We start from the raw sequence: 26,003 nt of genomic DNA, 5'->3' as shown, positions 1-26,003 counted from the left end.
CAGCCAATCCTAGTGCTCGCTGCTCCACTGCAGGACTTATATGGGCCAATGAAAACAGCTTTGGTTACCCAGCCTTGGGTTGCTTTAGCTCCCGCAAGTCACGTTTTCAGTGTTATTCTAAAATGTTTACAGTGTCCTGCACTTTTGAAACTGCAACTCCGTTTGCAACCGGCCACCAAGTCAGCTATAGGCTTCATTACCCCCTTCAATAAACTTCTCCAAGGTAAGTGGAATAATTATGCTTTTCATGTTTTGAAATTTTACATTTGCGTTTAGTTTCAGTAGAATGAAATTTATCTACGGTCACAGTGTTTTCACTCTTTCTCTCTGTATCCACATGTGTATTTGTTCCTTCGCTCTTTCCATCTTTCTCTTTCCCTATATCTCTCTGCTGGTTCCCATTCCCAGTGCACTAGGTCTCGCATTTACGAGAGTTTGTGTTATTGGCATTGTACATGATAATCCCTTTAATTTGAGTTTTGTTTCTTAAAACATAAATAAAAGGCATTGTCATTTACATTGCTTATAGCTTAAACTCTTGCAGATGCGATGCCTATTGCATTGGAAATGCTTGTTTAATTGATTTAGTATGTCCCTGAGTCTGGTAAAGGCTGCCAAAACATATTGTTCAGGTTGAAAACAACCAATCAGGATTGACTACTTCCTCTTAATTTGGTTAATCAGAGCACATCTGGACACCAACTGCCTAAATATACAATTATATTTGACACTTCATTTCTCAAAAACTACTGATTGGATTTACACCAAATAACAAAAAGCTAAATCTGCGGGCCAAGATCTAGCTTCATGCCAAGTTTAGTGTAACGCTGTTCAGCAGTTTTTGCTACAGCACTGTTTAAAGAAGTCTATGGAAAATATAAGGTGGGGACCCCTGTTTTTCTCGGCCCCCGCCTGATGAATCACCTCAAAACTTTCCAGGAAGGAGCTGAAATGAGAGGCCTACTTGTTTTTTATAATGCCCCGGGGGGGCCAGATCCTGTGGGATAATTAGCTTCAGAATTAGGAGAGAGGGGGCGCACTTGGCCCCACTTCCCCAGACCAGTTATGACCCTGGAGACCACCACTCCCCAGCTATTCAAACTTAAGGGGAGGGGGCACGTGGCCCCTCTCCCTGGCTGATTTCAGCCCCGGGGACCACAACACCCCGTGGCCTAGCTATCCAAACCAGAGCGGAGGGAGCAGATGCCCCCATCCTGGGCCAATTTCGGACCTGGGAACCCCATTACCCGGGGCCCAGCCGTAATTGTAGTGACGGGAGCCATGCAGCCCACGTCCCCCGGGCTGATTTCGGATCTAAAGGGGGCATCCCCAGACGCGAAGCAAAAACCATGAGGGAGCGGGATACGCAGCCCCCTCCCTAAGGTCAATTTCACCCCCAGGGACTCCATTCTGGGGGCAGGCTGTAAAAGCAACTAGGAATGGGGCAACATGCATCCCTCCCAGGGCTATTAATAAGCCTGGGGACCCCATACTCCATTGCCGGCTTGGCTATGCCCTGGGATGCCTTGTCCTGTACCGCGATAAAGATGAAACAGGGCGGACTTATTTGCTCCAAATTTAACGGAAGAAGTTGGTGATTCGAACAAAGCTTTCAATGCCACTATCATACGTGGTCCAAACCCTTTCAGAGACAACAAGTCCCAAAGGTAGGGCCAGGCCACCCTGTCGAATGCCTTCTCGGATCCAACAGGGTGACCCCTAAGGGTGTTTTAGTACACTGTGCCCAGTCCATTAAAGCAATAACACTCCGGACATGATCGGTGGTATCCCGATTGGGAATAAACCCATGTTGCCAGCGTGACACTATACAAGAGATAACCCCTGAAATTCGAGAGGCTAAAAATTTTGAAAAAACGTTGCTGTCTGCGTTTATTAGTGATATCGGCCTATAAGATGCCGGGTTAAGAGGAGTTTTATCTTTTTTAAGAAATGCCATTATTGTTGATTGTCTCCATGATGCTGGAGCCACCCCTTTCTGAGCTTCCAGAAAGGTAGCCAGCAGATCTTGTTTTAATACATGCCTAAAGAGCCTAAAAAACTCGAGAGGGATACCGTCAGGTCCCATAGCCTTGCCAGCAGCAAGAGAAAGTAAGGCAATCTCGATTTCCTCCCATGTAATATCGGCGTCCAAAATCTGTATCTGAGCAGCATTTAGTTTCAGAGTGTTAGCTAGAGTGGAGAAGTACAGCTTAGAATAGAACTGCCGGAAAACCTCAAGGATTTCTTTGGGATTATTATGGATCTGGCCTGCCTCGTTCTGTATTGCATTAATAGAATTCACTGCCTCTTTTTGTCTTATCTTTTTTGCCAAGATCCTACCTGAGATTTCCCCCATTTAATATAGTTGCGATCTATAAATTACCACCTGCTCTGCAAGTTTGGTCACAAATATCTCATATAAATGTGCTTTATGAATAGCTAGGGTAATTTTAATCTGTCTGTATCCTGTGATAAGCTAATGGGGGTTACTAATTTTTCCTCCCATTCCTGTACCGCTTTGTAATATATATCAAGTTTATTCCGGATGTTTTTTCGTTTTTTAATCGAATAGGCTAGTGTCTCCCCCTGCACCCAAGCTTTGAACGCATCCCAAGTATTTTGAACGGATGCACTTCCTCTTTAAAAATTCAAAAAATTCTCTAATCCAGTTGCCCATATATTCTATATACGAAGGATCTGCTAACAGTTTTCGCTCAAATGACCAGGGTCTTAACTCTATTTAACATCCGGCCTCAGTTTTAACCTCTATCAGGACCGGATTATGGTCTGAAATTATTCGAGGATATATCTCAAATAGAATGTTATTAATGAGCCCAGCAGTGGCAAAAAAATAGTCCAGCCGGATGAATTTCTGGTGTGGAGCAGAAAAGAATATAAAACCCGGTAACAGAGGATTTTTGACATACCCCACATCACACAAACCGAAGTCCACTACTAGACCTCTTAATGCCTTATATGTCTTTTTTTTTAGGCCTGGATACAATGTATTGCTCCGTGTATCAAAACCGGCTTCCAAGTGAATGTTTAGCTCACCACAGATTATTAATGGGGATTGCCAGTCAGCTAGTTCTAAGCTTAAAAAGTTCAGAATATGAGGATCATCTGAATTTGGGGCATAGATGGAGCATAGCGTCCAGACTTTGGTATCAATAGTGATTTCAAGAATCATCGATCTGCCATACTGATCTACTTTAGTAAGTTTAAGGGACCCCAATCCTCTCCTCATAAGGATCGCCACTCCTTTAGTCGTGGTACCTTGACAAGTACATCCAAATAAATTCAAACCCAAGTTCTTAAATAGATGCCGATAATTCCAGGTAAGATGAGTCGCCTGAAGACACAATAAGTCTATCCTCATACTCTGTATTATTTGTGCGCAGACCCCCCTTTTTTCCGATTGTTGAGGCCGCAAATGTTCGAAGAACAGATCATCAATTTTCCCATCTTAATGATTTAATTAACAAAGACAGCAGTAATCCCCCAGGTGTATCTGTGTCACTCTAAACCTCCAGTTTCAAAGAAAAAGTCTTACTATGCTTCATATTCATATTAATTTTCATATTCATATTACAATGTAATTTACTCTTGGTTCGAATATTTCTGACCTTGCTTGCCCCCCCACACCCCTCCCCAACCACCCAATACCTCCCCGCTTCCCCTCCCTCTCCCCATCCCCGACCTCACCCTATATAGGGCAAAGGGACTGAATAGTCCCTAACATTGATGGTGTGAGAAGCAACTTGTGACTTGCGACTCGATTCCCAACATGCTACGTTTTTAAATTATCACACTATAGTATAGATATAGAGAACAGGAAGAAAGGATAGGTCTACTTCATTTTCCCCGCCCCCAAAAAGAAAAAAGAACCACAAGATGCACAGAACAGATACCCCAGCCAACAGTGATGAACAGAAACCCAGATCAAAATGAAGCTAATAACTCTTTAGCCGCCCCCTCAGATGTTAGAAAATATGTCCTCTCTTTATATATTACTTTCAGTTTCGAGGGGTTAAGGAGAAAGGCCTGGGCGCCCTTGGTCTGGAAAGATGGAATTAATTGGCGAAATTGCCAGCGCTGTTGGACAGTGGCATGGCAAAAATCCGGGCGGACAAAAAATTCCAGACCTTTCCCCCTACGCTTTCGATCCGGTCTGGCCAAGTCATAAAGAGCCTCTCTGGCCAAAAAATTGTTTAAACAGATCAATATGGCTCTTGGTTTAGTATTCGCATCAAGTCTGGCATTTCTCTGAAAGGGAAATCTATGGGCCCTTTGAAGTTCCACATCCCATTTCCATTGGGTTAATTCCGGAAAGGCTTGCAAAAAAAGTTCACTGACAAATTGTCTGATGTTCCCCCCTCACTTCCCTCGGGTATACCCAAAATTCGTAGGTTATGGCTTCTTGACCTATTTTCCAAGTCCACCAGCTTCCCATTAATCTCATCCTTTAAACCTGCCAGCGATGATAGCTGTGATTTTTGCTGGATCATAGTGTCTTCAATCGCAGAGATCCTGCCTTCAGCCTCCACAACTCTAGCGGTCATGTCATTGCAAGACTTTGCCACACGTCTTAGATTGTTTTGCATTCTGCGAACTGTGCCTTGAGTACGCAGGTTCTCTGCCCTTGTCTCCTCTCGATGCTGAAGCATAAGATGGTATAGTGTACCCAGCATGACTTCAGGAGTCTGACGGCCATCTATACTGCCTGCAGGGATAGCTAGTGGAGAGGCAGCATTGTCACCTTGCGCTGTGATCACTGTATTTTCCTCTGCCCCCCACTCTGGTCTACCGGAGGGTGACTCCTCTATCACCGGCCTCTTCATCCGCTGAGTCCCGTACTTCATATGTTGAGCTCTTCATACAATTAATGCTCAAATCATCTCTTCCTTCTCCATCTAGGCTCTTCGACTCTAAGGCATTAGATAAGTCCGACATGGAATAGAAGTTCCCTGCCGATTCAATAGAATCTGCATCCCCCGAGGGGATCGATAACTCCTGTATGCTAGTACTAGCGGATAATGTCTCAGCGTAGTCTGACACAATTGGAGAGGGAGAGGAGAAGGTAAGAGCTGTTGAAGTTGAGAGCGGGTCTGGTAAACGTTTTCCAGAATCCAGATTTGAACTATCCATTAAAGGAGCAATATTTCCCAGATTGTCAACGTTATTTGAATTTTGATTCTTTTTCTTAAACATCCCCGGTATTTTAGGGATTGCACCAAGCCTACGTGTCCCAGAATCCACCAGCACTGCCTGTGCAGGAACGGATTCTATAGTTTTTGCAGGTGGAAAGTTTACGCCTGAGCCTGAGCCTGTAACTAACACTGAGGTTGTTTTTGAGAACCCATGGTATCACCAGCGCTCAAATTAATGCTACCTTCATTATGGTCGGGATCCTCAGCTGCCGCCGTGACTGCTCTGGTTTTTGGCTTCTGGGGTTTGGTTGCTGTGCCGGAGGTAGGATTCTTAGGAGCCATCCTGCTTCTCCCCTGTTGACGCTGATGACGCCGAAAGCGAGAGCGAGACTGCTGATGCCTGAGAGCCGCTTGATGAGGATCTGCAGGCTTGCCTTCGCTACTCCACTCGGCTGTACTCCGGTCCGCTGTGTTCTGGTCCGCTCCCCAGCTCCGGCTCCAAGTAGTGGCTGGAAACCGCCACGCTTACTGCAATGACCAGCGAAAACTGCGCCACAGATCCAGCCGCATCGGGGTAGGGAGGAATGTTATTAAAACTTCTCCAAAGACTTAGAGGACATTTTAGCAGATTGAGAGCATAACTCCGCGTAATTCCGCTTTTAAAACCGCATTAAAGCCGCTGTCGGGAAGCGAGCACAGCGAGAACACTTCAGCTGCTGCTTACTTGGACGCCGCTACGTCCGCCGTCTTGCCCGAAATAAGTTCATTCTTGTCAAAAAATGGGTCACGAGGAAATGAAAGGGGCAAAAAGAAAAGAATGTCTATTAAAAAAGAAAAAAGATGGAAGTGATAGAAAAAAAATAACATCACGGGCAGAAGCAAAAAACTTGGGTGATGCATCGCTTGCTGGATCGTTGCCAATCTCATCCATCAGCGTGTATGCACAGTATGTCGCAACAGCCTTCAAAATGAAGTCATTGTTATTGTCAGCAAAGAGTTCTGCCATTCAATTTAGTAACAGAAATGAACATACATGTTCTTCAATTGCAGGAGCCTCTAGCACGATCAGAGGACAACTTGCGTTTACTTCAAGATAACTTCGTTCCAGGAAGTCATGCGCAGTGTATATATGTCCCAATTCGGCAAAACTCAGTGCGCTGCTGCACAGACCATAATCCCGATTCGAGAACAGGCCAACTCATGAGCCACTAAGGGACTCAATAGATGGTCAAAATCTTTGAGCAGGAGACACCGTATTTGAGAGACAGAGTTCTAATGCCCATTCGAATTGGCAATTCAGGCAATGGAACATGGGGAAGCCGCCAAAGATGCTGGAAAAAATAGAATGAAAAAATGCCAGTATCACACCAAATATAGTTTGGAATGAGGTCACAAGACCGGAGCTAACAGTTTTAAAAAAGTGGGCCAGGGCTGTAGTGGTTGAGGCATTAAATACAGTGTGGATTAAAGCACCAAAATGAAGTGGGAGATCCGTATTTAAAATAGCGTGTACTTCTGTACACGTGTTAGCAACATGAAGGACAAATGTTTCATGAGAAGAAGTGAGAGCGACTTCTTTTTGATACACTAAAGAAAGAAAGATAAAGAAAGAACCCATGGAGCTCTGTTGATGCCGCTACGCCCCGCCTCGCCTTGCCTGAAGCAACCAGAGGAGGAGGAGTATCGCGAGGAGTTACGCGATAGAGACGTCGGACCAAACGCCGGTCCAAACGCCGTAGACGCTGCGGAAACCCAAAGCTGGGAACCGTAATAGGAATAGGAACTGTCACGGGAGAAGAGCGGCGAAAAACGCCCAGCGTGAGTAGTATCCGGTGCGGGTGGAGACGCGAGCTGAGGGGTGTGTCCATCCGCAGCTGTCCGGACTGTTTGTTAATGTTAATGTTAATGTTATAGTAATTTATATAGGGCACGGCTGCCCCAGCCAAGGGGCGTCCCGGCACTGCGAGCAGACAGAAAGCAGAGAGTTAGAGGCGCAGAGAAGTGAAAGAATTATTGGAAGAGATGAGTTTTGACGGCCTTTCTGAAGGCTAAAAGGTCCTGTATACCGCGGATAGCTTCGGGAAGACTATTCCATAGCTTGGCAGCCAGGAAGCTAAAGGATCGGCCGCCTACTCTGGCCAGTCTGGTGCGGGGGATGATCGCAAGATGTTGTCCCTCTGAGCAGAGCGACCTCCTAGGGATGTACTCTGACAGGAGGGGGTACAGCATTGGGGGAGATGCGGTTTTAAGAATTTTAAAGGCTAAACACAGTGCCTTAAACTGGATCCTTTTACCCACCGAGAGCCAGTGCAATTTTTTCAAGGCTCCGGATACCGAGGAATGGCGAGGGAGACCTATCAGAGCCCTGGCTGCCGCATTCTGGACTCTCTGCAGTCTGGTGGTTTCGGCAAGGTTTGCCCCCAGTAAGAGAGAGCTGGCATAGTCCAGTCTAGAAAGGATAGTCGCCTGAACAATTAGCTGGCGAGTGCGGCAGTCAAAGAACTTCAAAATAGGTCTGATGTTACGTAAAATGCCGAAGCAAGTGGCAGCCACCTTTTTAGTGTGGTGAGTGAACTTTAGTGCAGAGTCCACCCAGACTCCCAGATTTTTAACGCATTCCTTAGGCTTGGGAGGTTGGCCTAAGACCTCAGGCCACCAGTTGTCTCCCCAGGACGAGGTGTTTTTCCCCAGGAGCAGTATCTCTGTTTTCCCGGCGTTCAGTTGGAGGAAATTCGCCGTCATCCAGTTGGTGATGTCAGTAAGTGTCTGTTTGAAGTGATGAGCCTCCAGACCACTGTTGTCATTAAGAGCCACCACCAACTTGGTATCATCCGCATAGGATACCAGTGCTAGTCCGTTCCTTCTAGCCACCTCTGCCAGAGGGCGGACATAGACATTGAACAGGGTAGGGCTCAGGGAAGAACCCTGCGGCACTCCCTGTCCGATGTTATGCTCCTTAGAGATGTAAGGGGGAGTGGAGACTCTGAAAGACCTGTTTGAAAGGAAGTCTCTAAACCATCCCAAGGCTATCCCTGTAATTCCAATTTCCTCCAGTCTCGTCAGAAGGACCTCGTGTGACACCGTATCGAAGGCAGCACTGAGGTCCAACAGGACCAGTGCTGCCGTTCCGCCGGTGTCAAGAATGGTACGGAGGTCCTCTGTAACACTGAGCAAGGCTGTCTCGGTGCTGTGACCAGCTCTAAACCCGTGTTGGGAGTCATCCAGAATGTTGTTGGTAAGAAGGAAGGCGTGGTACAGCGGAGGGGCGAGCTCAACTGCCCCCACCCTCACTTCCGCGCCGTTTTGGGAGAAACTGCAGCAAGTTTAGAAAGCTTTGGGCACCCCTGGTCGAGGACAGAGAAACCTGGGACCGGGGGGTCCAGAAAGGTGCGAGAAGCGGCAAACTGTGCCCCTAGGTGCCCCGAGGGGGAGCATTATAAACGGCTACCAGGGACCCCCGAAGTCGACCAGCTAGCCCGGATCATTGAGCCTCCGGGCGCCCCTTACTGGAGATAAAGGAAGAGATTTGCATCATCAATCCTTGGCAAGGCAGGCTGGTGGATAGCGCCCAACAGAGGTAAGTCAGCGACAGTGTGGAGGAGTGTGGAGGAGTGTGTGTCTAAGCCATAATATGTGAACACTAATTGGTGATTAGTAACCCACTCTGTGTAGTAAAAAGAAAGTAAGCCTAGTAGGGGAATAACAAACCCCATCAGTTTAATCCTATAAAAAGATATGGGCCGCAAATTAAGAAAGAAAGCGCGGAAGGAGGTACAAGATTCTAGCCTGGAGACGAGCAAACAACCGGCTGAGTTCAGTTTAAGGGATGAGAGCCAAGAGAGTCTGATCTCCCAGGAGGATACTTCCAAGGAGAGACGCAAGAAGGGAAAATGTAAAAAAGGACCAAAAAAGGCCCTGCAAGTAAAAAAAGGGTCCTCTCTAACATCCCTAAAAACAGAATACAGAGTCCTCAAACCCAGTAAAGGACTTCTTAGGTAAACATTATAAAATTCATAACCCAATGGCTATAAATGTGGACTCTGAGGAGGAGGAGGACTCCGAGACAACAAATAGAGAAACGGATAACGTGCTTAAAGAGGATCAAAACCTGAGAGGAACGCCAGAAAAAGAACAGGAAGAAGAGCCGGAGGACCCCCTATTAATAAATTTAATACTAAACAGTCAGAATTCAAATTTGCTGATGCCTCGGCTTTCTTCATCTCCAAAACTGTTCTCCCCCCAAGTATCGGGGAACGAAGATCAAGTGAGAAGAGTCAGCCTGGAGACAAGTTTTGTTTGGGAGGTATCCCCCAGCCAAGTACCATTGAGTGAAGAAAGGGGAAATAACTCAAATGTGCAGAATACTGGGAAAACCAGAAGCCACATAATCCCAGAGAGAAATAGCCAACATGACTCTGACCTCTCAATTGCCCCTACTACCTCAATGATGGATCTTCTATTAATGTTGCAAAAAACTCTGCAAGGGATACTTGAAGTCTCATTGCTGAATAACGGAGTTCTGAATGCCCAAAAGCAACACCTAAAGAAGATAGAGGACGAGTTGACTGGAATCAAAGGCCAAATGCCTACCCTGATAAGACCAGTAGGAACCCCCCAAGCTACGGAACAAAGCTCGGAAAATAGTCGGATGGAGCTCCCAGATAATGTCTATATCTCTAGGTGCCCAATGTTAATAAGAAGGAGATGTGACCATGTAAGAACTCGCACCAAAGGTAGAGCGGGAAAAAGCAGGACACACAGGTAGGGCCAAAGGAGAAGTTGAAGGAAAAAGAAACCAGAGATACACTAAACATTATGGCTCGGGCCTTCGTCCCGACCAGACCTTCAGAAATAGAAACATTAAGGAAGGTTCAAAACATACAAGAAAAGAGTAAGAAAGGCAAGGACCCAAAAGGGACAGTACAAAAGAAAAATCTCATAGGCCAGAGAATAACCCCCTCATTAAAAAGTCAAAGGCAGACCCCTCTGAGACACAGGAACCCGGAGGAAATTTCCCAGCCACAAGAGATAGAAACGGCAGTAACAGGGCAGAAAGGACCAAGACAGATAACTATAGAGTCCCCAGAGAAAGGATATGATCAGGGGAACAATAAATGGGTCTACCTAGAACCAGCAGAAGAAGGCCAAAGGGGTAAGAAGACAAGAAAAATAAAACCCCTAAATAGATCACAAATTTTGGCGATCTTCTCAAAATGTGGAAGCCTGAGTGGGATTGACACAAAAGATTTAAGACAGGTGGGCTTTATAGACAGCACCACAGGTGGGGAAATAACAAAAGTATTGTTACTCTCAGACCTGGTGAGAAAGGCAATTCTGAGGGCAGCCAGTGAGATTCTCCAAGAAGGGGTAAAGATACTGACTGAAAAAGAGCTAAGGGGAAAAGTACTCACAGGAAGGGACTTCCTAAGCTGCCACGCAGGTCTGGGAAAGAGACAGATGAGAATGCACCAGGGTAAAGAGGAAGGGGATAACCGTCTAAAGGTGGTGATAAATAATACTGTGAAAGAGGATTGGTGGGGCAATTGGAGCCAATGTAGTTATCTAGGGGACTCAATCGAGTGTGATTTGGTGGGAAGTGAGGTAGTCGGGGACTGAGCGATATAGAATAGGAGAGAGGGTCGCCGACTGCCCTAAGTCTCTTAACGTGAAACATAAATGGGCTAGGCAATGATCTAAAAAGGGAACAGCTAAAGCTTCGTATAAACGAAGTAGCAATTGCTTCCCTACAAGAGACTTGGGCATGCGGGGAAACCCCCATCTTCGAGGGATATTATCAACTAAATCGACCAGCAACGAGACAAAGATTTGGCCGCCCCTCGGGGGGTATAATGACGCTTATCTCAACGAAGATACTAAGAAATGTGACAATATTAAATGTAAAGTGTAAATGGTTATTGGCATGTAGAATTAACCATCTCTGTCTGGATAAGTTATATGCAAAGATAATTGTTGTAAATGTATATATACAATGGGACAATGTAGAGGACTATGCAAGAGAGATGGGAAATTTCAAGCAGGACGTAGATCATATTTTCGAAAGGTACACTTCAGACAAATTGTTAATTCTAGGGGGTTTTAACCATAAACTATACCCAGGGAAGACCGATTGTTGGTGCACAGAACTACTAGACGCCTATGGAATAACATATGCAAAGTTTCCAACATGTGACCCCGCAAAGCTGGATTGGGAATTGGTCAATTACTTGGGGGAAAAGGGACTCTTTTGCCTAAATGGCAGATTTAAATCAGACTGCCCGGCAAAGAAGACTTTTAAAAAAGGTCGGCAAAACTGTCCAATCGACTATGTTTTTATGCCAGCATGGAACTTCCACCTAGTGCAGGACTTTAATGTACTGAATGGTGAAGGTAGTGACCACAATTTGCTTTCGGTAAGATTAAAATGGGGAAGGCTGGAACTAAGGGAAAAGGTGATTCACCAAGAATTAGATTATCCAAAAAGGGCAACAACCAGAGTAACCGAAGACTTTGTGGAAAAGTTAAAATCATTCCAACAAAAGATAGAAATGGTAAATGTAGAAAACTTAAATTTAAAATGGTATGAGGAGAAAATTGCCCAATTAGTTGAGTGTCTTAGGATAGAACTAAAAAAGAATAAAAGTAAAGGCCAAACAAACCGTGACACCCGCTTGAAATGGTTCTCAATGGACTGCCAAATTAAAAAAAGAGAAATAAGGGCAGAAGCTAGAAAACAGAGGAAAGAATTCAATCTAGAGAGGAAAAAACATATAATCTTTCTAAAAGGAGAGCTTAAGAAGATGGCCCTTGATGCAAAAATGGAGTACAAAGAGAAATGCTGGGGAGAGCTGCTAGAATCAATTGAAAATAAAAATTTGAGACAATTTTGGAAATTGATAAAAGCAGCATCGTCTCCCCCTGCAGGAGAAATGATATGCGTCGTAAGTGAGGCAGCCTGGGACAAATATATAAGGGAACTGTATGAAGCAAGATTAGTCTCAGGAGTAAGTGTTCTACCAGGGTGGCAGGAAATCTCAGACGAATTTAAATCAGATTTCACAGAAGACCACATTGAAGAAATAATTAAGAAGCTGAACCTAACTAGAGCAGCAGGGCCGGATAACCTCCCAGCTATAATCCTTAAATCCCAAACAAAATGGTGGGCACAGTTTTTCGCAAACCTCTTCCAATTAATACTAACAGAGGGAAAAATGCCATCAAACTGGAAGGGGGCAATAATCAGGCCCATCCACAAAAAGGGTAGCCCAGGGGAACCGAAAAACTACAGATTGATAAATGTCCTGGACATGGGGGCAAAAGTCTTCTCAAAACTTGTCCTTAACAGACTGAATGCCTGGGTGGAAGAGTACTCAATAATACCAATCGAACAGGGAGGGTTTAGAGCAGGTCATTCAACAATAGATCACTGCTTCTCCCTATGGGCAATGGCGAGGAAGTCGACGGAACAGAATGGGAAACTCTGTTGCTGCTTCGTCGACTTCAGAGCCGCATTTGACTCGGTAGACCGGGACTGCCTCTGGGAAATACTTACTAAGAAAAATATCCCAAGAGACTTGTTGACGGTACTAAAAGAATTGCACCGGGAAAATTGGGCCCAAGTCATCAGGGATACTGAGGGGACATTAACGCCAAAAATCCCCATTGGAAATGGCCTGCGGCAAGGCTGCGTACTGGCCCCCCAGTTATTCTCCATCTTTCTAGGCGAATTACCGAAATACCTCGAAGTAAAGGGTAGCGCCAGCCCAAGAATGGACGGCAAAAAGGTGCCGTGTCTGCTATATGCAGATGATCTAGTGATAGTGGATCAAACAGAAATTGGCCTCCAAAGGAAACTGAATTCTTTTAATGAATATTGTAAAAAGTTGTTTTTAAAGGTAAACCTAGACAAAACAAAAGTCTTATGCTTTGGGAAAAAAGCGATTAAGTTTAATTGGTTTTTAGGAGATCTTAAATTGGAATCCGTAAATGAATACAGATATCTAGGTGTGTGGTTCGATAAGAAATTAAATTGGCAAACACACCTTAAAGCCCAAAAAACGAAGTCACAAACTTCAATTGCTGGTTTAAAAATGTTTAACCAGGATTATGGGGATAAGTCTCATCGGCCATTATTGAAAGCATTTAACGCGATGATTCCACCACAAGTCCTCTATGGAGCGGAGGTCCTTTATTTGAGCGGTAAGGGAGCCTGGGACATAGAGGAAGGAAAATGCATGAAAAAGCTCTTATCCCTACCCCAATCGGCAATGGTTCAAGCCATAAGAACAGAGCTAGGAACAACAGCTTGGGGAGTTCGGACGCAATGTGCAGTAATTCGGTTCTGGAAACGCCTAGAAAACGACCAAAAAATTGCACATTGGTGCCGGAACGAAATACAACGAAGTGACCTAAAATGGGCCAAAATGTGTAAGAAGAGAATGTTACAGGCGTGCGAAGATATAAAAGTGGATATGTCTTGTGAGGCGCTAACAATAGAATGCTCAAAACAAGAATTACGTACTAATGGACAAATGTCTACAAGAAGTATGGATAGAGAATATCTAGGGAAAAAAATATCAGTGGATTTCATGATGAAGGCATGGGCAAAGGAATCCTGGTTCCCTTATTTGGATCTATTGCCTAACACGTGGCTTAGACAAGGGATTCTAAGATTACGTATTGGGATCAACCCATGGTTATCAAATAAAGAATCTAAAACCAAAATGTTGGACCCTAATGGGCACTGTAAATGCAGGCTGGGTACAAAAGGGGACATAGTGCACTTTTTGTTAGACTGTTTAAATAATTTAGAACAGCGTAAACTTTGGCTGCGCCCAATATTTACACAATATGATATAAAGAACAGGAGACAAGCACTTGAGCTAATAACAGAACTTCCAAGCATTGATATCGCAATCGCACTTGGGAAATTTTTAAAAAGTGTACATAGGGTTATAATAAATCAGTAAATATTAATGTTTTAAATAGAATTGTCTAGAGAAAATTGGTTTTATGAGTTTTATTAGGAAAACTATTGGAATTGCTGAAAAAATGTGTACCTGCTGTCAATTGCCATCTGTCTGGGGGAAGCCCATTTACACTGATTTTAAAGGATTGAAATCTAATGATAATTTTGTATGAATAGTGATGATTGCTGCTATTTTATTGTAAGTAAGCATTGTGTATGGTTTAAAGATTATGAGCTAAATAAACTTAACTTTTGACCTTGACATTGAATAAAGCTCTTATTCTGTTCAACTTGTTGAACTCTGCTTTCAGGGTCGGAATGGAAGGCCAAATAGAGATATCAAGCCTCCCATGCGGGGGCGGGAAAAGCAAATTTTTACAGCAAACTACACGCTGTGAAACAGTGACAATGTACGGAACTGCAGCCAACATCCTGCAGCAAGATTCATTATTTAAAAGCAAATAGTTACAGTTAGCTAATAGTGTGAATGTTGGTATGATAGCTGGCACAGAAATTCCCTTCAAAATGCAAGCTAAATTCGGAGCCTCCACATTACACGCACCTTGCAATTGAACATTCTTGCATACGAGTGAATGATCAGGTGTGGAAGTGCACTCCTCCCCTTTTAAGTAAACCTCTCAGCCATCCCTCAGACATCTGTATGAGAAGGGCAGAGACCAAACTTCATGGAGAAAAGCGGTACCAAGTTGTTCATATCTACCCAGGGCATGGTGTTTCATACATGAACTAAACTTAAACAGAGGAAAAGGCAATGTTATTAAACCATGGATGAGCCACACAGCTGAATTAGATTGGGCTACAGAAAATGGTAATGGTTCTAATTTTTTTATATGCAATAGAGAATATGACGTATCCTTCATAGACATGAACGGTTGTTATTCTGTTAAAATAAACGGTGAAAACACTGACGAAATATTAATGTAGTCCCAAGGCACTTTCCCACATTTTAAAGTTGTAAGGTCCAAGCAAACTGCGTGATGGACCGGAATTGATTTTGACCATGGAACAAAACAGAAACATCATCTTACACAATATCCACAACAGATGAAACAATATTATCCAAGGTGTAAATCCCGGAAGAGAGTGTGTTAATGCTATTATCAAGGACAGCAAGCACTTTTTCCAAATTAGCTTGGTCTATTGCTCTTAAACGGGAAGCAGCCTCAACCTGCGACAGTTTCCAAACTTCATTATAATCGCACATACATATATATTTTAGATCTTCCACTCACAGGACCCTAACAAAATCAGTTAAATTAACATTGTCGGTGAAGAAAGATACATGATGTTTAACAGACGAAAGAGTGGAATGTTTCAGCCAATTTTGACATCATTTCCCCACTGACTAGGTGGTAACTGAATGGGAAGTTTCAAAAAGGGATCAGTTCTGTCCTGTGTAAGGCCAGGGGCTAAACCCAGAAAGCCAAGTTGACAAGAATCAGAACTTGTTGGCCACAACAGCCAACCCTCAGGATCCAGGGACAAAATGTTACAGGAGGAATTTGAAATTAAAGATTGTAATTCATCAAGGGATCTATCAGTATGATTGTTCCAATTAGGATAAGCATGCAGATTAGGAATTTTAGGGGTATTCATGTGTTTTGAAGTGGCCAAACTAAGACAAGTTGTTTGTGCGATCATACTATTTAAAAACAACATGTGGCCGAGAATAAGACATGCTCGGTGTAAAGCTTCAGTGCCCTGCACTTGCCAGGGTCTAGAACCCCAAACAGATTTAAGATCTATGGTATATTTCCATAGCTTGTAGCCATCCACTGCTAACTGATGCCTAAAGGATTTGGAATGCAACAATTTTGAGTGAGTAAGTCTCACTTTCGAATTAGATTTGTAATTTAATTTAAAATAAAATTAACTCGGGTTAGACCGATCAAAGTCAGTAAAATGTGAATTTATTCAAATGGGTATTTGAGCTGCCTTCTATGGGAGTAGGACAATGTTTCCATTGGGTGTAATTAACCACATTACTAAATGTATTAGCCTTATGCAGAAAGTGAAGGGCATAGTGTTGGTAACAGAACAAGTCGGCGTAGTTTGTGGAGTCTAAATATAAATCCTCAGCATCAAAGGCAGCATAATATTTCAAATCAGAAAAGACAGCTTCAATGGCTTGGACATCGCAATCATCAGAACGTATGTTTTGTTTCACAACATCCACCATTGAAACACGAAGTACATTAGGAACATTAACCACCTCTGTGGGTCCATGAATTTGAAATTTTATAGCATCTCATACAATAACATCTAGCACGGGCTAGGCTGTGATGTTGACAAGAGTCTGGTCTCTTTTCATGATGTATGATGAGGAGTGTGGGGCCAAAGTTCCATCAATTAATCAGATTTTTGTTCGTTCAGTTTTATCGAGTCCATTTACCAGACGGAAAAATACCATCACAAATCTAATCGACATGAACAAAAAAATGGAGATCAGAGCCAACCAGATGTAATTCCAAGGTTGAACCAAAAAATGTCTTTTAAACCAAGTAACAAAAATAGAAAACATCAATGGTACATTCGATGTTATAGAGTCAGAGTCAAAGGAAAAATGTGACTTGTCAGCTAGACTTGTTTACACACCAGGCAATGACAAATCCGTGGGATATGTATACTCAGTATCTTCATGTGGATCGCCAGCTGGCGAATTTAATAATGGATTAGTGACTGTGGACATCTCTATAGCAAGGTCAGGGATGTTCGTGTCAGCAGAGGCCAAAACAGAATTTCTCAGCAGTGCTGGACAAGAGACAGCAGGAGTCATACTAAGAAGAATCGGCCACTCGTTGTAGTTTGACATTGTCAATGGAGTCGGACCTGTTTCCCTTGCGACCCGGAAGTGGTGGTAAAATGACTGTTCTTGTACCCTGTATGCCAAGCACTGGAACGGGTGCATGATATGAGGGGCTGAACTCCTTCTTGTTCTCCACCTTCTCACAGACCAGGTCACCGACTCGGGGTAGCCAGCTAACTACCGGAATCTACCAGAATCTGTAGAGCAGCTTCAGCTCCATATGTGGAGGGCAAGTGTCCCTTTGCAAGACTGTCTCAAGTCTCTTGTAGGTTCTGTAACACAGCAGAATGATTATCTACCTAAAACCCTAGCTGTCAAAGATTGTTTTAAGTCACGGTTCATTCGCTCCACAACAGAATTACCCTCAGGCCGGTATGGAGACAAAAATTTCACCTGCACCCCCCAAAGACCCCATGGCTTCCTTGTACACCTTAGAGGTGAACGCTGGATCTGATCAGAATGGACGGTGCCACATGCGAAAATTCCCACAAAGACATGCAACTCTCTGATGACAGTTCGAGCATCAGCACTCCTTTGTGGCTAAACGCAGAGAAAACGTGTGCATGAATCCACTGCAACTAAGATATACTTATACGCAGTATCAGCAGAAAAAGGTCAGCAGTGATCTAAATAAACACAACCAAGTGGTCTATTAGATATGTACAGCTGAGTTTGTGGCGGCCGTGCAGCAGTTAAGTAAGTAAATAGTTTATTGTGATGATTATTTAAAATCTTACAATATTACACATCTCAGACAAAAACTAAAAACTGTGTTTATGAATAAAAACACAAAATGTTATTTGTAAGTACTTAGGTATCTAAAATAGGCATGACATCTAGATTACTTTTAACTATCATTAAAAACTTTACAAAAATAGCTTTTAAAATGATGTCGTTTGAGTTCATGCAATTAATCAAGGCCTGTCTACATGTCCTTATGCCGCGTGCTTTGAAGGGAAACTTTAGTAACGATTTCCTCTCCTGTAAAAGCGTTGGGCAGGTACAGAGAAGATGAAGCATATCTTCCTCACCATAGTTACACAGTCTACATTTCATTTGAGTTTTCGGTCTCTCCCATGGGGGAAGGTGACATAGGCCCGGCATAATTCCAAATCTGGCTTTAAGAAGAACCTGTTTGTTTTTTTCTGTCCATGGTGTTACCAGGTATTGTTGGATTTCCTTCTTTTTGTATCCATTAATTACCATCCATGCGTGTTTTCTTTTGGTGAGGATAGCTTTATCGTTTAAGATGGATAGATGATTTGTAGTTGTATTAATTATTTTCTTGAACGATTACTTATTTATATTGTTTTCCCATATTGGCGTGATTGCAAAATCCTTTATTGCTTCCCTAAGGTAGATCCACGCAGTAGAATTTGTGTCCTTATTTATTTCTCTCCATAAGAGTTGCGATATTTCATTTTTATGGTCAATTTTTATTTTATTCCATACTTTTATAACGTGGCCTTGCCTTGCATATTGCTGGTTGGTCAGTCCGAACTCTAGCCTTACTTGGGCGGGGGACGCATTTGCTGGTAAATGAAATATTGCTCGGTAGGCTCTGATTATGATCTTATTCAGAGATTCGCTTTCCTTGCCCATTATCGCTTCACTGCTGTAAGTTATGGTCGGTAGGAGTTTTGCGGCAATTACATTCAGCAGGGGACCATAGGTTAGGCTGGGAAGTGACTTTTGCACAATTCTAAATGCTGCAGTTAGTGAGTTCGATTTTCTTTGAGTCTCAGTTTTTTGCAGTTGATAGCTACCATTTGCATCAATAGCACACCCAGGTATTTATATACCTCTACTTGCTCCAGCTCCTTTGTATCCATAATCCATTTACTTTTATATCTTCTTTTGTTGTTTTTGGCCACTAGCATAATCTTTGTTTTAGTCTCGTTTATGACCATCCCGTTCTCTTTTGAGTATGTTTGAGTCCGCATGATTAGACGTTGTAGTCCCACTTTGGTATGGCTCAGTAGTATGACGTCATCCGCATACATCAAATTCGTGAGGCGTTTATCAGCTAGTTTCGGGGGTGCGCATTCTCCTCATCCAGTATTCCCGTTAGGTCTACAAGAAACAAGTTAAAAAGTAGGGGGCTAAAACACAGCCTTGTTTCAGGCCTTCCTTTGCTGGAACCTCCTTTGATAATGTTCGTCCGTCCCCATCCTCACACTTACCCATGTCTCTGTATATAAAAGTCGAATCAGCTTGAGGAGGGGGAGTGGAATATTCATTTTTTTCAATTTATTCCACAGAAGGTCTCTTTTAACACAGTCAAATGCTGATTTAAAATCTATAAAACATAGGTACAGGGGTTGTTTGAGTCTGATTGATTTATCCATTAGTAATGCCAGAACCATTATATTAGTTGTTGTTCCTAGGCCTTGAATAAAGCCTGTTTGGTTTAAGGGCAATTTCTTTGTTTCTCTCACCCATTCAGATAGTTTTGTTAACAGAATTCTTGCAAATAACTTCGCATCTGTGTCTTGAAGAGTAATCAGTCTGTAATTTTCTGCAAGAGCCCAGTCTCCCTTTTTTAAAATTGGAGTTATTAAAGATCCTCGCCATGACTTAGGGACTGTTCCAGTTCTAATAACTTCTATGTATAGTTTCTCTAGTATGGTCGCCCATAGTTCTGGGTTTTCTTTAAAGAGAGCAAAAGGTATCCCATTTGGTCCGGGAGCGCCGTTTTTCTGTTTTTTTATAAGTTTCGTTATCTCTTCTATTTCTATAACTATTGGCGTATCGAAATTCTTATCATTAAAAGGAGATTTATCTTTTTTGCACCCCTGTTCCTTTTCGTGGGTTCTTGACTGTGACGTGTCCTGATTTAAATGTCTCCTCAAAAAGATCTCCCATTCCTGCTCCATTAGTGGTGATGAGATTACCTGCTTGTTGGGTCTAGCAAGGCTATTGATCATCTTCCAGAAGTCTCTAGTATTCTTTTGCTTGCTAGCGTGGAATACCTTTGCCCAAGTTGCTTGTTTTGCCAGATTTTTCTCACCCCCATATTAGTTTGTTCAGATTTTGGTTTAATGACTTTAATTTTCCCAGATTTTCCAGTTGTATCCCTGGTTTCTTTAGTAGCCTAACAATCCTGTTTCGTTCTTTCTTCAATGTCCTTATTGTATATGGCAGATTTAAGTGTTTTTCATTATCCCTGGATGGGTCTCTATATTTTTGGTTCTTCTTGATATTTATTTTGGTTTGTGGTGTGGTCAGCTTCCCCATGAAGTTTTCCCATTGATCTATCACTGATTTTGCTGCTGTGTCCTTTAGGCAAACTTCCAAAATCCTTTCCACTTCATCGTTCATTATTTCTTTGTTTTCCACATTCCAAAACAGTTTTTTCTAATTTGTTGTGCCAATATGCCCATGAGCCGATTGGTACTCCTTATTTCTATTTAGTCCGATGTTCATTATAATTATTTGTTGAGCATGATCACTTTCGTTTACTTTCTTTAGTTGGTACGAGATAATATTGTGGAACATATGCAACGAAGTCATGGTGTAATCGATCCTTGAAAATCCATTATGCCCAAAATAACTGTTTAGTGGTGGAACATCTGGGTTTTTTCTGCCGTTAACTATTCGGAGTCCCATTGCTTCAATGTCCATTACTAGTTTCTTTCCCTTTTTATTCTCATCAGCATTATTGTCTATCCCTAGATCTTGCTCAGGAATTAGCCATTGATGGTTTTGGAATTGTGTTATGTCGCCTCTTGTGTGGGATGACATAAGGTTTAAATTAAAATCCCCAGTAATAAGGATATCTGCTAGGGGATCCTCTATCGTTATATTGATAAGAGCATTGTTCAGGGTTCTACAGGTTTCTTCCCTGCTCCGATTTGTAGGCAAAATATACACCGTAATTAAATATAATGTTTTAGGGATTTGGTTATTTTTTTTATAGGTCACTTTAACTATCAAGATATTAGTACTGTCTACTATCACTTGTTCATGGTGTGCCTGTAGTGTGTTAGAAATAAATATTGCCTGTCCACCACTGGCTCGTCCGAACATTCGCTCTTTTATTGCGTGCTCATAATAGCCAGTGTATCCATGTAACATAAATGGTTTAGTTTCCCAGGTTTCTTGTAATACTATAATTTGGGGGGTTTCCGCTATGGAGTCTATCTGAGCATTTAAGATCTTAGCTCTCAGTCCATTTATGTTCCATGAGCATACTCTTATTATTCAACTTTCATTACATTTGTCTCTTATTTGTGATAAGGTACCATATCATTGTTTCTGATTACTGTGGAGTGCCATAGTTACCCATTTTTCATTTATTTCTAAATTTCTATTTATGGTGTTTTGTGGAATGGTACATATATTTTTTGTCGGGGACCTACCAAGTGCATTTTTTCGAACTGAAATAGTCTGTATTTCTACCTTTTTGTGTTTTGGTGTTGTTTCCTCTTCAATGAATGGAGTGGGGTAAACCTCTGGTAGTTTTTTGGTAAGTAATATGCCCCAGGAATTAAATGCGGTTTGTTCATTCATAATCTGTTCGGTTATTATTGGCGAAATAAATTTTATTAGCGTTGAAGTTTGAATATTATGTTTCCCCTCCAAAAATTCGACAGAGATGATATCTTTACTGACGATATTGCTCAGTGCAGGTAGTGATTTAAAAAGTCTAAGTAAGTTCCCCCTGTTAAGTATATCTTGCCTACCTCTAGATTGAAATTGAGGAGTGAATATAATTTTTTCACTATTAATAGGGCTTTGTACAGTGGGGAAATTGTTTCGCTCAGGTTGCTTGGGTATGTAGATAATTGACTTTTTTCCTTCCCTGCTTTTAATCTGTAGATGGTCCCATTCCGATGTATTTGTGGGACCGTTTGCTGCCTTTGACACTGTGAGGGCCCGATCTTTCTCTTTTTTTTCCTCAGAAGTGCCATGTATTTGGTGAGGAGTTATTGGTTGAATTGTATTAGTTGGACTGCTTCTGTTTATTTTGTCTGTATTGCAATTACTAGACACTCTTTCTTCTTTTTTTAGAATTGCATCCAGCAGTTGAAGGTTTAATCTGCTGACATACATAACAAGAAAAGACATATTCACAAGTTTATTTATACAATCCATGCCACCAGTAACGCTGCTGTAAGATAGAGACATACGCTGAAACGTCTGCATGAACCGAGGCTATGCCTTCGTGAGCAACTTTTATCAAGGGTAGCCTGCGGTCTGCGTCGGGAATCAGCCTGTCACCAACATTGTTAATTCTCACATAAGTAACTTTATCAGGACTTAAATGATAAGAGTATTTAGAAGGGAAACCCTTAGGGTAATTATCACCGATCTCTGTAGCAGCTATAGCTGCCAAGATGTCATCATTATTCTTACTGTTGGACCTTGTAACTGCTGCTACTACATATGTTGCTACTGCGGTCTTTGCTGCTTCACCAGCAAGACTGTTGCCAACAGCGTTCACTCTTACATGCTGGTGACCAAGAGTATGAATTACATTTACGAGAGGCAGACGTTCTTTATTTCTGCGACTCAAACCCATAGCATCTTGTGCTTAATTGTGCAACCTTTAGAATCACGATAGTCATTCTGAGTCCAAAAGAATACATTTTTATTGAAGGACTGAACACAGTAATAAGAGTCACTCACAATTAAAGTAGCCACACGAGGGTCAGCAAACTTCAATGCAAACACTAGAGCACAGTTTGAGAAAGGTGTGTCAGGGCAAGCTTTGTTTTTTATAGTCTATTATGGAAAAATTTCAATTACACGATGGTTCCTTTTTTTGTTTTAATAAAGGTGTTACTATATTCGTGGTAGGAGAACAGCCAACACTTGTTTCACCCCTTACATGGCCATCCGGCCTGGGGCTTCCTCAAGGTGTTACGAATCAGGTAGAAGAAGTTTATCTGGTCGTTCTTTTCTGTGGATAAATAGGGATTCCCTGATTTTGGTCTAATGCCGGTACGAGTCATCTCGTGCGATTGGAATTTTTCCATAATAGACCATAAAAAACAAAGCTTGCCCTGACACACCTTTCTCAAACTTTGCTATAATAGGGGGTTAGGGGTTGCCCCATCCCGAGGGCAAGCTTGACAAAAAAGAGGGACCATTGCTCAATAAACGGCTAGTAAGGGATTGGGACCTTTTACCCCTCATTCTCACTAACCCAAGCACTAGAGCACGTAGCTCTGCCAACTGGGCGGTACAGTCACCTAATGTCTGCATGTGTATGACATTGGGCTTGAATTCTCCATTCACCATGGTACCAGCCACGATTGCGCTGACCACTGAATATGAATGCTTAGATCCTATCGCCGGTTGCGCGCCGAACCGTCAGTGTTAATGATACAATGGTAATCCTCAAGCGTGCGCATGAACAGAGGAGCAGGATGAACAAACTCATACTGTAAGAACTCCTGAGTTTGCAATGAGGGGTCAAAGATAAATGTGACATCCGGAGATGTCAACGAAGTTGCCCATTGTATCCAATTAGGATATAAAACTTTAGAATTTGGTACACTGGCTTTTATCACTGCTTCAAATGCAGGATAAGGTGTAACAACCAACATGTGTTTTCCTTGTGACTGCGCTCTCTCTTTTAAAATCGGCATCTGTACAGCTGTCAAGACTTTGTCGACAGAAGAAAATTGCTTTTCAGCCGAAGTGTACAAGTGTGACTTGTAAGCGATAGGCACTGTGTCTCCTTCATTAAACGTCAAGTACGTGAAACCCACGGCACCATGCACAATTCTTATTACCAGGTTAGTGTGGTTATCATGAGTCAATAAGTACTTAGATTCAAGAAGATCAGACTGCAAAAATTGCAGAATAGCTGAATGTTCAGGCAGCCAGCATGACTTGCTAAAAGTTGTTTGTATCAAAGCATATAGAGGTTTGATATGCTGGGCATAATCAGGAATATAAGTACACCCGAAATTCAAAAATCCCAGCAAGGATTGTAGTTTTTTCAGAGTTGTATGAGACCATAAACGAGCGCATTTCTCCAGGAAGTGAGGTGCGAGACCTCTACCTTCATTGTTTTGCTCATAGCCCAGGAACAACACTGTGTACTCCGCAATGTCTGACTTTGCAAAGTTACATTTATAACCGAAGTCCGCAAACATAACTATAATGCGGTCAATGCAACACAGATGCGGCCATAATTCGTCGTCCATGAGATAAATATCATCAATGTACGAGTACGCATCAGGATCAATGCCATCTAGCAAAAGAGACGACACCTGCGGCAAAGACGCCTAGGCTGTTTTTATAGCCCATAGCCAATCTTTTAAATTGTTTTTGCTTGCCGCCACAAGTGAACGCTGTCCATTGACTATTAACAGAGGACAGGTTATGACTAAAAAAGCCATTGGAAATGTCTAGTGTGGTCTTAAATCTTTTTCACACCAGACTGTCAACGAGAGCTGAACTGTGGGTGTTCTGTACCGCACATGTATGACAATGTGAATTTAAATGTCGATAATCCAAAACCAGGCAGTACGACCCATCAGGTTTGGTAACAGTGAAACGAGCATTATTCATGGGTGACACACATATCTCAATCACATCTTGATATTCTAATTGTTCAAGGATTTCCGCAACCAGAGATTTAGCCTCTCGCCGCATGGGATATTGGGGTTGTGGCTTGAGGTTCCGAGATTCTGAACCCGTTCAATAAAAGTCGTCGTATTGTGACGATTTTGGTAACAGCGGACCGAAAATGACGAGTGTAATATGTACGAGTGTTTTCATCATGTTCGAGTGATGGATTCACCATGAAATGAGGGGTTCCGTTCTGAAACCTTGGGTTCCATTTTGTGTACGGCAGCCATTTTGTGGTTGCCCTCACATAGGCCGATGACTACGGCCGAACGAGTCCTTGGGACACGTACACCTTCAGCTGACTCTTGTGTGACCTGGGCACCATTGCCCAAAGCTAACCTTGTTGAGCCAGTTCCTTGTTCGGCAGCTGGTCAAGATAGAGATCAAAGAGCAGGACATTGCTGAGTTTATGGTGCATACACTCGCCCTTCTATCTTGCCTCTAATCTGTTTCTGCTCCTTCTTTTATGGCCTATTTATGATTTGGGTTGTGGTCTTTTATTATTGGTTTCTGTCCAGCCCTTTCGAGCAAGAATGTTGGACCTTCCCATGTAATTGATGGTGGGCTGGACAACGAAATGTGGGTTTGTCATGCAATGCTTTTTGTCGTGTACACATGGGATTGGTTGATCGTAAATAAGGAATGTTTGCCTAAATCACAATATTTTGTATAAAAAGGGATGACTAGCTTTGTAAAGTTGAGCAGTCTCCTACGAATATACGTCATTGTACTTCGTGGACCTCTGTTTGTGGTGCAGCCAATAAATTTGGTCTTTGAAGTCACCAAGAAGTATCCCGTGTCTCTGCATGCCAAGACAGGAGAACTCGGAGACTTCGGCCGTTTCCCCTGGAGCCTCTGGGTTCTAAACCCCGGTTCTTCAATTGGCGCCCAACGTAGGTCGACTTCAGCGGTACCGGTCCAATCCTGAAGATCGTGAGGAGCATTGTGTGAAAATTCTGGAGGAAGGCCAGCCACTTCAACGACCCCTGTATGTCGTCGTGGTCCGAAAGTCTTTGCTGCGATGTTCCCCGCTTTCCGATGGCTATGAAGGACTGCTGCCCTGACTGTCGCCCTGTCTTGGAGCCCTTAGACGATTTGTAAAGCGAGGCGATAGACGGGTCTTCTGGCGACGTCATCGATACTTCAGTTGAGTATGAGTGGAGCGTCTCCCAGTCCTTAGTTTTTGGGTATCCACTAGGGATCTTTGATTTGGGACTTGCAAGTACCAAAGCCAAGGGATTCGTGTATTCACGAGACTATCGTATTCGATATTCCCTCAAAGTTTGAAGCTAGACTAGTGAGCGAAGATGCCTGGTCTTAGCAGACTTAGAAAGATATTTTGTTGTGGTTGTAAGAGGGATTCCCGATTGGAGGACTTGTGTCCGGTTCCTCCGATTGGGACTCCAACCTATGAGCTCTATTTAAAACATGGCGTGGGTCCTATCACGTATAACGAAGTGTGGATCCTCTACAC

The sequence above is a fragment of the Lissotriton helveticus genome, assembly GCF_964261635.1.
Source record: "Lissotriton helveticus chromosome 1_1 unlocalized genomic scaffold, aLisHel1.1 SUPER_1_unloc_6, whole genome shotgun sequence".
Classification (NCBI taxonomy): domain Eukaryota; kingdom Metazoa; phylum Chordata; class Amphibia; order Caudata; family Salamandridae; genus Lissotriton; species Lissotriton helveticus.
Note: the sequence above shows the minus strand (reverse complement) of the source record.